Source organism: Canis lupus, chromosome 31 (genome assembly GCF_003254725.2).
Source record: "Canis lupus dingo isolate Sandy chromosome 31, ASM325472v2, whole genome shotgun sequence".
NCBI classification, from domain to species: Eukaryota; Metazoa; Chordata; class Mammalia; order Carnivora; family Canidae; genus Canis; species Canis lupus.
In genome coordinates this window covers 38,728,132-38,740,603 of record NC_064273.1, presented here as the reverse complement: position 1 = coordinate 38,740,603, position 12,472 = coordinate 38,728,132, and the positions used below count along the sequence as shown (strand labels likewise).

General features: G+C 68.0%; 1 long non-coding RNA gene across 3 annotated transcripts; it reads left to right on the top strand.

The window, feature by feature from the left end:
- Positions 1-4,479: 4,479 nt before the first annotated feature.
- On the top strand, positions 4,480-12,254 carry LOC125754129 (uncharacterized). 3 transcript variants are annotated; one of them, XR_007407580.1, is made up of 3 exons: positions 4,480-4,574; positions 10,529-10,802; positions 11,772-12,254. It is a non-coding gene; the product is annotated as an uncharacterized LOC125754129 (long non-coding RNA). The 3 variants fall into 3 exon arrangements; XR_007407579.1 differs by lacking the exon at positions 4,480-4,574 and adding an exon at positions 4,581-5,131; XR_007407578.1 differs by lacking the exon at positions 4,480-4,574 and adding an exon at positions 8,416-9,171.
- Positions 12,255-12,472: the final 218 nt, after the last annotated feature.

Genomic DNA, 12,472 nt, shown 5'->3' with positions numbered 1-12,472 from the left:
TGTGCGTGGGCGGGTTTATGGGAGGGACATGGGGAGGGGGCCGGACCTGAATGGAGGGAGCCCGGAGCTTGTGAGCGCCCCGCAGGCCTGTCTGTGCCGGACGCGTCAGCTGCCAGTGGGCACCTGCTCCGGGGGCCATAGCACCGCCAGGGGCTCCTGCACGGGCTGCTCTGCGGGGCCGCACGCTGCCGGGTGGCTTCCGGGCCCCTCGGGCAGCCGGTGGGTCCTCCCTGCAGGCCCAGCTCCAGCCCCAGCCCCTCCCCTCAGGCCCTGGGACCACCTGGTGTCACCAAGTCACCCACCGCACCCCCTCTGGGCAGGGAGAGGCACCTCCTGGACCTGCTCCGTTTGTCCCCTCCCATCCCTGGGGGCCGTGGGGCCTTCCTTCCTCTGAGGTCCTGCTGCCGCCACCACCACCACGCTGGCCTCCGGGCTCCACCCAGCCCTTCCGGAACCCTTGCCTTGAAAGCAGCGGGGGGGGGGGGTCCAGCCTTTGCCCCCAGAGCAGATGGACCCCACAGACCCTGCAGCAGCGCTGGGCCTGGTCAGACCTCGTGGCGGGTCCCCAGTCCCCACGAAACTTCACAGAGGACCCCCCTACCTCCTGCTCTCCCAAGCTGGTTCCCGTGGGTTCTGGTTGACAAGAGAGAAGCTCTGGGGGGCGGGGGGATCGGGAACCTGAAGCCCTACGTCCCGACAGACACCACTGCTCGGAGGGATCCGCAAAGCTGAGGCACCCTCCTGCCCACGTGGGCCGCGGTGCCCCCCTGCCGGGCAGGAGCGGGAGGCCCAGCGCGCGTCCGACGAGCCCGTCGTGGATCTCAGGACTGCGCTCAGGGACGTGCGGATTCCTTGGTTGTGACAGGAGGCTGCGGACAGGAACGGGCGGCGCTGGACGGGGCCCAGGTCCTCGCCTCCGCGCCCGCCAGCACCCGAGCGCCCGCCCGCGGAGTCCGGACGGCTGGCGTCCACCCACAGGGCTTTGCTCTGCCCCTCGAAGCTCGTTTTGTGCCGTAGGGTCCCAGGTTAGGGAAGGGGGGCTCGCCCAACCGCAGAGGTGGCCCCTTGGCGGCGGGGCAGGACCCGCGGGGCCAAGGTCGCGTCTCCGGGCTGCTGGGCTGGCGGGAGCGGGGGCTGCAGTCTCTGAAATATCTGAGATTCCAGTGGGTTCCTCCTCTGCGGCCTGGAGCATGAGAACCGCGCAGGAGGGCCTGCCTCCCAGCCGGGGCCCCACAGCCCTGGTCCTCGGCGTCCGTGAAGAAGACAAGCGGCTGGGGCGCCCGGGGGCTCAGCAGCTGAGCATCTGCCTTCGGCCCAGGGCGCGACCCCGAGGTCCTGGGATCGAGTCCCGCGTCGGGCTCCCTGCATGGAGCCTGCTTCTCCCTCCGCCTGTGTCTCTGCCTCTCTCTCTCTCTCTCTTTTTGAATAAATATGTAAAATCTTTAAAGGAAAAAAAAGGAAGAAGAAGACAAGCGGGAGACCCCCCCGCTGCAGGGCGGCAGACCTGGCCTTGCCTGGCGCTGGCCTCCCAGCCTCACGGCCACTCCCGCGTCGGGGAGGGGGGCGCAGTCGAGGGCGCCGAGCGGTACCCGGTTCCCCGAGTTGCTAAGTCAAACCCGCCGGCTGAGGAGCTGCGCGCGGCTGACCTTGCTGAGGTTGCTCCGCACCCCGCGGTGGAGGCAGCAGACGCGGCGCATTCTCTCGCAGCCTCAGCAAATTTGCCTTCAGGCCCGTGTGACCCGGACGGCCCCACCGGGTGGCCCGGCCTCCGCATGCACGGGGCCGTCCCCGCAGGAACTGGGGGCTGTCGGGCACCCCCCGGGGGACGCGGGCGAGAGCGGGCTACCCCGACGAGGCGGGTCAGCGCGGGCCGGCCTCCGGGGCCTTCCCGACCAGAAAGGGGGGACAACACCGTCCCACGTGCTGGTGCTCATCGGCTGCCTGCACAGGTGGCCGTGAACCGCCCTGGCCGGGAGCTTGCCATTGCCCAGGGCAGCAACTGCTGCCCCCCTGTGGGCCCCGGGGCAGGGGGACAGGCAGCGGCGGCCCCCACATGCCAGCTCGGGGACAGAGAGACACGTGTGCAGCAGAAGCCGCTGGAACACTGCGTGCCGCGAGGGTCTTGTCACCCCGCTGGGAGGTGTCCCCACCCCACCCTGCACCGTGTCCTTGGGAAGCAGAGGCCACGCGTGTCAGGGACCCGCCCAAGTCCACCCTGGCGAGGGCATGACCAGGGGCAGAGGCGGCCAGGGCTTCCCCCGCTTGACGCCCGGGCCTGGCCTATAGGGGACGCCAGCGCCGCCTGCCACCCTCAGGGCTCGGGCTGCTGGGCGAAGGGGGCGCCCCTGGGTGTGCACGAGGCCCACGTCCTCCTCCCACACTGAGAGGGGGCGTCTCCGGGTCACCCCGTGGGAAGCAGACACCTGCCGTGTCCCCCGTTTGCCAGGAGCAGGCGAGAGGCCACACCTCCGGGCCCCGGCCACCCTCCACCTCCCCGTAGGCAGGAGATGGACAGACACGTGTGCTCGCGGGCACGCACGTCAACACGGACACGCATCCGCACCTGCCCCGCGGCAAATTTCAAGGGGAGGGATGGAGAAAACCTCAGTCATCAAAACAAGCGATACTTTAACACGATATTTTAAAAATCAAGATCCAGGGCCCCCCAGGCGGGCAGGCGGTCAAGTACCCGATTCTTGATCCGGGCTCAGGTCTTGATCTGACGGTCGGGAGAGTGAGCCCCACGCTGGGTTCCACACTGGGCGCCGCGCTACGTACTGAGATAATAAACATTGAAATCGATGCCAAAAAAATGAAAATTAAATAAAAAGAGATTCTCTTTAAAAGTTTCTGAATTTAAATTCAATGCAGTTAACATCTAGTGTGTTGTTGGTGTCAGAGGGGAGGTCGGGGACTCGTCGGTTACATGTGACGCCCGGTGCTCACGACATCCTGTGCCCTCCTCAACACCTGTCCCCGGTGACCCCGTCCCCCAGCCCTGAGGCCCGAGGCTCCTTGACCCCCCCCCCCCCGCACCTGTCGCCTCCCGACGGTGGCCGTCCTCACGGGAGTACCGGGTGGGGGGTCCCACGTGGTGCTGGTGTGTGTCCCTGACGCCGAGGGACGGGGAGCATCTTCCCGCGTGCCTGGGCCCCGTGTGGGTCTCCGCTCACGTGTCTGCTCACGTCTTCCGCCCATCTCTTGAGGGATTGTTCGTCTCTCGGGTGTTGAGTTTGGGAAGTTCCTCGTGGATCTCGGACACCAGCCCTTGGCGGGGGAGACGCTCGCAAGCATCCCCGCCCACCCCGCAGGTCGTCTTGGTTCTGTTGACTGGCTCCTCGGCTGTGAGGACGCTTGTGATCCCGGTCAGGCCCCATCGCTCACGTGTGCCTCTGCGTCCCTTGCCGTCGGAGACGCGGCGACCCAGGGCGGCTGCGGCCGAAGCCACCGAGGCTGCTGCCTGTGTCCCCTCTGGGTGTTGACGGATCCCTGTCTCATTTAGGTCTTCCGTCCGTTCCGAGCCTACCTCTGTGTCTGGTGAGGGAAGTGGCCCAGGGCCGTCTCCTGCACGAGGCTGTCCAGTGTTCCCAGCTCCATTTGTGGAAGAGACATTCTTCTTTATAAAAGAAAAGTCGTTTCCTGCACATCGTGGGTGCTGTGGGCTGCCCCCTGCCCCCGTGGCCCTGTCCCCCCGCGCCTCGGGCATGACCGGGCGCACAGGGAACCATGAGGGGAGAGGCGCGTCCTCGGCCTGCACTGGGCGTCCCAGCGACAGCCGCCTCCCCCCGAGCCCCGCCCCTGCTTTTCTGTCTTTGTGGCCACAGCATCGTGTTGAACCTTCGGCCCCACTGGACACGGAGCCACAAAACGGGCCCAGGTCTCCGTCCTGCCTCAGGGGAGCACTTCTGTTCCCTTAACCGCACCCCCGTGTGCAAGGGAAACGAGGGGCCCTGCTGTGTTCGTGTTGACCCACCAGGGCCCTTCAGGGGACGGTGCCGGGAGAAGGTGGACCTGTCCTCTGGACCTTGGGCCTGGAAGGAGCCCCGGGGCCTGCGGGCGTCTGCACGAGTGCCTCCTGCTGACCGGAGGAGGGAGGACCCTCGCGGTGCTGGGGACCTGGTCTCAGGTGTGGCCTCCCTGCAGCTCTCAGCCCTCAGTGGGCTCTTGAGAGGACGCGAAGCCAGGGCCCGAGGGGTCCTCACTCTGTGCACGGAAGCCTCGCACCAAGATGAAGGGTCTGCTCTCCCCGGAAGCCTGGGCTTCCACGTGAGGTCCCTCGGCCCTGCTGCCCCTCGGTCCTAGGCCTCCCCGGACCCCCACCCTCGGTGCTCCCAGGTCCCTGGGAGAGAAGCATTTCCAACTGCCCTGAGGCCAGTGCAGGGTCGCTGAGGGACCCCTGGCCAGTGCAGGTCACAGAGGACCCCTGAGGTCAGTGCAGGTCACAGAGGGCCCCTGAGGCCAGTGCAGAGTCGCTGAGGGCCCCTCTGGCCAGTGCAGGTCATGGAGGGCCCCTGAGGTCAGTCAGGTCATGGAAGGCCCCTGAGGTCGGTGCAGGGTCGCTGAGGACCCCTGAGGTCAGTGCAGGTCATGGAGGGCCCCTGAGGTCGGTGCAGGTCACAGAGGGCCCCTGAGGCCAGTGCAGGTCACGGGGGCCCCTGAGGCCAGTGCAGGGTCGCTGAGGGCCCCTCTGGCCAGTGCAGGTCACGGGAGCCCCTGAGGCCAGTGCAGGTCACAGAGGACCCCTGAGGTCAGTGCAGGTCACGGAGGGCCCCTGAGGCCAGTGCAGGTGGGAAGAGCAGAACCCGGAAGCCGCCCAGAGCCCCCGACACCGGGAGCCAAACAGGCCGCCCGCCCCCGTGGCCCCCGGCGCCCCTCGGCCGTACATGCGCTGCGCGGTCCCGAGGGCAGGCGCCCTGGAAAAGTCGACTCGCAGCCGCGCGGCCAGGGGTTCCGGGCTCGGGGGAGGGGTGCGTGGGGTCCTCCTGGAGCGGGATCCCGAGCCCCAGCCCCGCGCCCGCGCGTGTGCTGACTGCCTGGAAACCCCGGACCTGACGGCTCAGGCGGGCGGGGCACCGTCTCCCAGACCGCGGGCAGCGCCCCGATAGAGGGGCGCCGGGCAGGGAACCCGCAGGTGAGCGGAAGGGCCACGGGAGCGGGAGGAGGAGGGTGGCGGCGCCTCAAGGGTCCCCGAGAGCTTACTGATGGCTCCTCGGGTTCTGACACGTGCGGGGCCTTCCTCAGCCTCTCCCGGGGCGGCCGGCGTGCGTGGGGCTGCCCAGGGCAGGTGTCCCGGGGACCGTCCTGCAGACGCCTGACCGGGGTCCCCAAGCCCGAGGAGCTGGGAGGCCTGGGAGGACGGAGACCCCGTCGACCCGAGGTCAGGCACCCCACGGGACCCCGCAAGGGGCGCAGTAATGTCCCGGCCGTGGCCGTGAGGGAGCCGCCGGGGGACGCCGGGGCCCCCCGACCTTGCCGCCCGCCCGGAAGGCTCACGGTCTCCCAGAACCAAGAGACGAACAGAGCCTCGCCGGCAACGCACGCGCAGGAAAGCGGCGTCCTTCCCGCGAGTCGCGGTGACAGCGCGGCCCCCACCCAGGCCATCGAGCGCGGATCCCGGAGGACCCCGCATTTCGAAGAGCCGCGAGCCATAGTGTGGCCAGTTGCACCTGAAAATACGTCCCCGTCCTGGCGTTCCGTGACAAGGACACGACTATTCCTTCCGCCGAGAAATCCCCGGGCCTGACGCCGTTTCCTCCTGTCGCAGCAGGAACGTCCCTCTGCGAGCAGGGTGCCTCCCTGGGTCCACGCTGCCACGGGGTCTCCAGAGCAGAGGGGTCTTTGCGTTCTGGCCAGACGTGGTCCCCGTCGCCGGCCCCGAAGCTGACCCTGCCCCCCCCCCCGCCCCTCCTGGAGGAGCCTGGCCGCGCTGGTGTCTCTGAGATGCGGGGTCCCGGGCTCGGCGCCCACGGGGACACCACCTGCCATGGCCCTGCTGGGCTCCCGGGGCTGCACGCGGGGTCAGGATGGGGGTTCAGCTCCTGCCGTGACCCCACATGCCCCAGGGCTTCCAGAATCTTGTCCTCACGTCATCAGACGTCCCCTGAAGGACCAGAGGTGCAGGGTCGTCACCCCTACGTCACAGATGACGAAGCCTGGATGGGGGGCCGGGGGTCCCTGCGTGTCCCTGCGTGTCTGGGACCCCAGGGCCTCACGAGCTGCCCCTGACCTGGGGGCCCCAGGCCCAGAGGCGGCTCGGCCTAGACCCTGCCATGGACGTGTTTGCACCCCCCTGTCCCCGACCGTCCTCTAGAGGCTGCTGGGCTCCGCGCACCTGCCCACCCGCCCCTCCACCTGGTCCAAACCCCACTCACCTGGGCGTTGGCGACACCCCCACCTGGACCAGGTATGCTCTGGCCCCGCCTGCCGGCCATCGGGCCTCCACCAGCTCGGGGTCCCTAGGCCCTCCCAGTGGCTGGCCTGCCCTGCTGAGGACACACCCCGGGGTCTCCGGGGACCCCGGCCTGGCAGCTCCGCGGATTCACAGACCTCCTCCTTCCCATGCTCCCTCCTTCCGGCCTCAGGACATTTGCACGTGCTGTCCCCCCACCCCTGTTCTTCCCCTGGACCCCTGCCCCAGGGTCTCCCTGGCCTTCCTCCTGCTGACCCAGCCCTGCTCACACACTGTCCTGCACGGCACCCAGCAGCACCCCTCTGGGCCTGCAGCAGATGACCGGGTCCCCCTCCCTCTGTCACTTCCGCCCCCCTACAGCGTGTCCTGCGGGGGCAGCTCCGCGTGTTTCTCCCCCTACACCCCATCCTCAGCGTGTAGCGCGGCACCTGCACGCGGCAGGAGCTTCACCCCTGGGTGAACATGGTGCCGCGGAGCTTGACCCCTGAATCCGTGAGCTCCCCGGCAGCTGCGTGCGAGGGGCCGGCCGGAAGGGGGCTGCCCTGCAGCAGGGGCGTCCGGGGGGCGGCCGAGGGAGGACGTGACCCGGGCTTGGGGGAGGGGTTCTGAGTCAGGCCGGTGGGGGGAGGCGGGGGGGCCAGGGTCGGGGCTGGGTCACGGGGGCCGGGGCTGGGGCGAGGCGGCCGCAGCATCTCTGGGGCCCGATGCCGTGTTCATCGTTCGTGATGTTGGAGCAAAACGAGGAACTGCTGAGACCTGGGAAGGACGAGTGGCCGGAAAGGAGGGACCGTGCAGCCGTCCACGCAGGGCCCACGGCCACGCCCGCGCCTCCAGCCGTCCTGCGCGGCTCTGGCGGGACAGGTCGCGGCCCCCCACCCGCTGGGCGGCAGGGGTCAGATGGGCACGGCCCCACGGCGAGGTGCTGGCCCCGGCGGGTGGACTGGGCGGCTCGTGGGCAACGACTTGGGGAGGGGCCCTCGGCCTGCGCCGCGTCCCCCCGACGCCCGGGCCGCCAGCCGGAGGAGGGGTCCTCGGGCCCGGCTGGAGAACAAAGGCGCCTGTGTGCCGTCCTGGGGCCGAGGCCCGCGGAGGACAGAGCGGCTTTCAGCACCAGCTCCGCTCCCCCGCGGTCACGGCCAGCGCAGGGCCCCGGGGCAGGTCGGGGTGACGCAGGCCCGTGATTCAGAAATAGCCACGAGGACGCCGGGCCGCGCATCTGGGGGCCTGGGGCGTCTCTAACCTGAGCTCCGCCTCCGGGCAAACACCGCGGCCTCTGGGGGCTTCTCGGAGACCCCGGGCCGAGGGCTTCGTCCGCTGGGGGCAGGTGTCAGCTCAGGGCACCGCCTGCTGGGCGCGGGGAGGGGGGACTCGGGCGGCGGGGCCGGGAGGACCACGGGAGGCAGCAGGCCACGCCCTGGGGGCACCGGGAGGGACCACGGGTGGGGGGGGGCACAGGTCACTTACAGCCTGTGGGACCCACAGCCCGCTGGGACCACTGTACCCTCTCCCCATCCTCCCTCCCCCTCTCCCGTCATCCCTCCTCCTTCTCCCCATCCTTCCTCCTTCCTCCCCACCATCCTCCCTAATCCCTCCTCCCTCTCCCCATCCTCCTTTCCCCCTCCCCATCCTCCCTCCTCCCTCCACCCTCTCCCCATCATCCCTCCTCCCTCTCCCCATCCTCCTTCCCTCCTCCCCATCCTCCCTCACCCCTCCCGTCATCCCTCCTCCTTCTCCCCATCCTTCCTCCTTCCTCCCCACCATCCTCCCCCCTCTCTAATCCCTCCTCCCTCTCCCCATCCTCCTTCCCCCCTCCCCATCCTCCCTCCTCCGTCCTCCCTCTCCCCATCCTCCCTCCTCCGTCCTCCCTCTCCCCATCCTCCCTCCTCCCTCCACCCTCTCCCCATCATCCCTCCTCCCTCTCCCCATACTCCTTCCCCCCTCCCCATCCTCCCTCCTCCCTCCACCCTCTCCCCATCATCCCTCCTCCATCCTCCCTCTCCCCATCCTCCCTCCTCCCTCCACCCTCTCCTCATCCTCCCTCCTCCCTCCACTCATACCCCAGCCGTCCATCAGAGAACCGTGATCCGGATCTCCCTAGTCCTTCTGAATCTGACCGCCCTGCCCCTCCCACCCCCTCACCCCGGCCCATGCCCCAGCCCCTTTCTCCTGAGCCATGTCCACCTGGCCAGTTCCTCCCTGGCTCCTCCTCCACTGGCGAGCAGACGCTCAGACCCTCAGAAGGTCCCCCTCCACTCGGAGGAAGCCTGCAAAGCCCCCAGATCCTGCTTCCAGGTCCTGTGACTCCCGAGCCCCAACACCCGGGAGCACAGCCCTGGGATCCCGCCTTTGCTGTCCAGTGCCAGGCCGATGCCCGGCATCTGTAGGGACGGTCTCTGGGCCCTGTGTCGGCTGCCCGGGCGCTGCCCTCTCCCTGCTTGGACCCGGATGGTGGTACCCCCCACCCCGCTACCTGCAACTGAACCCTGCCGGCGGGCCCCGGTCACGCCGTCCCTGGCCCCTGGGACAGTGCGCGGTGGCAGCGGTGGAACCCATGAACGAGAGCGGTCTGGGAGGGAGGAGGGTGGGACGGGGCTGGTTTCTGAGGAGCCCGGTGAGGGCCACCCAGGGGCAGGCGGTGCAGACCCGAGGGCCACATCACCCTGCAGATGGGGTAGGAGCAGGTGGGACCAACGCAGGCCCAGCACCACCCCCCAACCCTACAGCCAAGGGGAAGAACGTGTGAAATGTTCCTACAAAAGCAGGTGAGAAGGCACTGGGCACCCCAGGGCGCCCGACTGACACCGGCCTGCCGGGGACAAGCATGGGCAGCCTGGGACCCTGGGTCCCTGCCCTGCGCCTGCCGGGACCCCTTTGGTGGCTGGGGAGGAGATCGTGTAACTCAGACCACCTCCCTGCGGGTGGGGGACGGGGTGGGCCTGAGGCTCGGGGCTTCCCACACCGTGTCCCCCTTCAGTGGTGGCCCCAGAAAGACAGAACACGTGCAAGGCCAGCTTCTCACCAACAGCGGCCTCTATTTCACTCCCACTGAAACCCTTGCTGAGCACCTACTGTATGCCCGGCTCCAGGACATACAGGGACTACGGGGAGGGACCCCGCCACGTGCAGCTGCAGGCTGAGGGGCTCCCGGGGGCAGGGCTGTGGCCGCGCCGCTCACCTTACAAGGCAGTGGTTAAAGGGATCTCACATGGCGAGATCTCCCCCCTCTGACGGCGAGTGACACCCGGGGTGCGCAGGGACCACGTCTCCTCCCTCCAGCATCTGTCCGTGGATGTCGAGGCTCCTCCCGCGGCGCGGCCCCCGTGGACACGGCCCCTGGGAACGTGGGGTGCAGGTGCCCCTGAAGCTCACCGCCTCTGGGCTGCGGGGTCGGTACCCAGCAGTGCAATTGCGGGGTCGTAGGGCAGTTCCGTGTCCGGCTCCTCGAGGCCCCCCCCACCCCCGTCTGCACCTGTCACCTCCCGACGGTGGCCGTCCTGACGGGCGTGCGGGGGGGGGGGGGGCGGGGCGGGTCCCACGTGCTGCTGGTGTGTGTTTAAGTGATGTGGAGCATTTTCCCAAGTGTCTGGTGGCCATCTGTGTCATCATATGGTTTCACTCGTGTGTGGAATTTAAGAAACAAAACTGAGGATCAAAACCGAGGGGAAGGGAGGGAAGAATAAAACAAGATGAAATCAGAGAGGGACAAACTCTAAGAGACTCTTAATCACAGGAAACAGACTGAGACTGAGGGTCGCTGGAGAGGCAGGGGGTGGGGGACGGGGAACCGGGGGACGGGTGCAAAGGAGGCACCTGATGCCATGAGCACGACTCATGAATCCCCGACCTCTACCTCTGAAATACGCTTTATGTTAATTAATCGAATTAAATAACATACAATGTTAACTGAATTTAAATTAAAAAGGGTTTTTTAAGATTTTATTTATTTATTTATTCATGAGAGACAGAGAGAGGCCGAGACACAGGCAGAGGGAGAAGCAGGCTCCATGAAGGGAGCCCGACGCGGGACTCGATCCCAGGACCCCGGGGTCACGCCCTGGGCCGTAGGCGGGGCTAAACCGCTGAGCCACCCGGACGTCCCGAAATAACACGTTTTTACAGGGCATCTGAGAAGAACAGCAAGACGAAGCAGAGGGCACTGTACCCCATGAGCGCACACGCAGCGGCTCCCGCACCTTCACTCCGTCGGGGCTGCTGCGGAGGGACCGGGTGGGACCCGACCTTCAATGTGGAGCCTGCAGAGGGACGCTGACTCTCCAGTCCGAGCAGGAAGCTTCAGCGCAATTTGCATCGTGGAGACGCCTGGTGGGTGCCCGGAACCCCGACACGGCCCGAGCTGTCGGCACCCCGTCCCCGGCAGCGGCACCTGGCCCAGGTGAGGCTCACGTTCACAGGCACATCCCCGGCGGAGCCAGGGGCACTTCTCCCCGGTGTGCTCTCTGCCGAATCGCACGAGGCACTGACGCCCGCGAGGGTGTGAGGGGCGCCGCATGGCACCCCCGGATCCTGACCACCCTGGGATTTCTTCCCACGGCGCCAAGCACCGCACACAGGGGCCGGGCGCTGTAGGACGAGGTCCGGATGGGCCTCGCGGGGCCGGCCGAGCAGAGCCTGGGGCCGGGGAGAGCGGGGCTCCCGGGCTCACTGAGGACGAGCCCGCGGCGTCCCCCCGGCTCTCCGGGGACTTGCGCTGGGGCCTCCGCCGTCCTGGGGGGGCAAGGCCGTTGCCGCGGCTACTCCCCGCCCAGCCGCCCAGGTTGCGTCCTAACGGGCTCCTGGTGGTGCCGGGGGCGCTGGGCTGGGGACCCGAGGGCCACCCAGGGGCTCCGCCCAGGGCAGGGAGGCAAGACCTTCGGGCCTGTCTCCCCGCGCTTCCTGGGCCTGCCACCTGCAGCGGGCAAGGAGGCGGCGGGCGGCTGCGCTGGGGTCCACCAACCGCGACACGGGCCAGCCGGGCACAGGGCTCCAAGGCAGCCCGGCCTCCCTGCTCGCCCGCCGCTGCGTTTGCTCACTTGACCCTGAATGCCATTGGCACAAGCCCTCAGGGGGGAAAAGTCACTTAAAGTCTGGTCCTGGCCTCACGCTTCTAGCATCCGCTCGTTCGCCCAATTCCCGCTGAAGGCGACCAGAAACCACAGGGTGGCTCAGGGCAGGTGTGTGTCCTCCTGGGGACACACGGGACGGAGCCGGGTCCGCGTGGTCGCTGCACGGCTGAGCGGGAAGGAAGCACAGGCCCGCGGGCCTCGGGAGACATCATGCTGGGCATTGTCTCCCCGGAGCGTGACTTGCTGCAAAGTGATATTTTTGAACTATTAAAATACACGTATTTTTGGGTCTAACCCAGGTGCTCCGATAAGAGTGTCTAAAAATAAACCAGAACCGCTGGCTCCCATGGCCGAGTCCCCACACACCAGTGACTCAGCCGCGACCGGGAGCTTCATCATATAAGGATGTGGACGGCCGGCTCTGCTCCCCGCTTCTCTCCCAAGGGCCCCAAGGCCAAGGTGTCGGTCGGATTCATTGAAATCTTGGGAGAGCGTCATTGGGGACAGGAGAAAGTCGGGCCCCAGGGAGACGTGGTTTGGGGCCAGCGGGGCCTCTGCACCCTTGGGTCGGGCTGCAGGCGGGGTGGCGGGCGGCCCGCGGGCTGGGAATGGCAACTCGCTGCTGAGGGGCCTTATAAGGAGCTCCCGGGGCCTCCGCACGGGCTCCCAGAATAGCTCCCGGCTCGGCCTTCCGACGGGCCGGCGCCAGGGCCCCGAGGAGAGCACCGGGGCGGCCAGCCGGAGGGGTCAGGCCCACACTCCGCCTGGCTTCCTTCCTCCCAGCCGGCCGGGCTCCCGGGTGGCTGCGGGGGGGCGGGGAGGGGGCGGTGAGGCCCTGGGACCCCCCCCCCTCCCCCCGGCCCTGCTCGCCCACCGCCCCCTGCCAGCCCAGGCTTCTGCGCTCTCTCTGGCCGCCTGGCAAAGCCCAGTTATTCTTTTAAATGTGTAAAATGAAACACGAGGGGTGATAGGCCAGTTATATTGACATTCAGAAATAAAA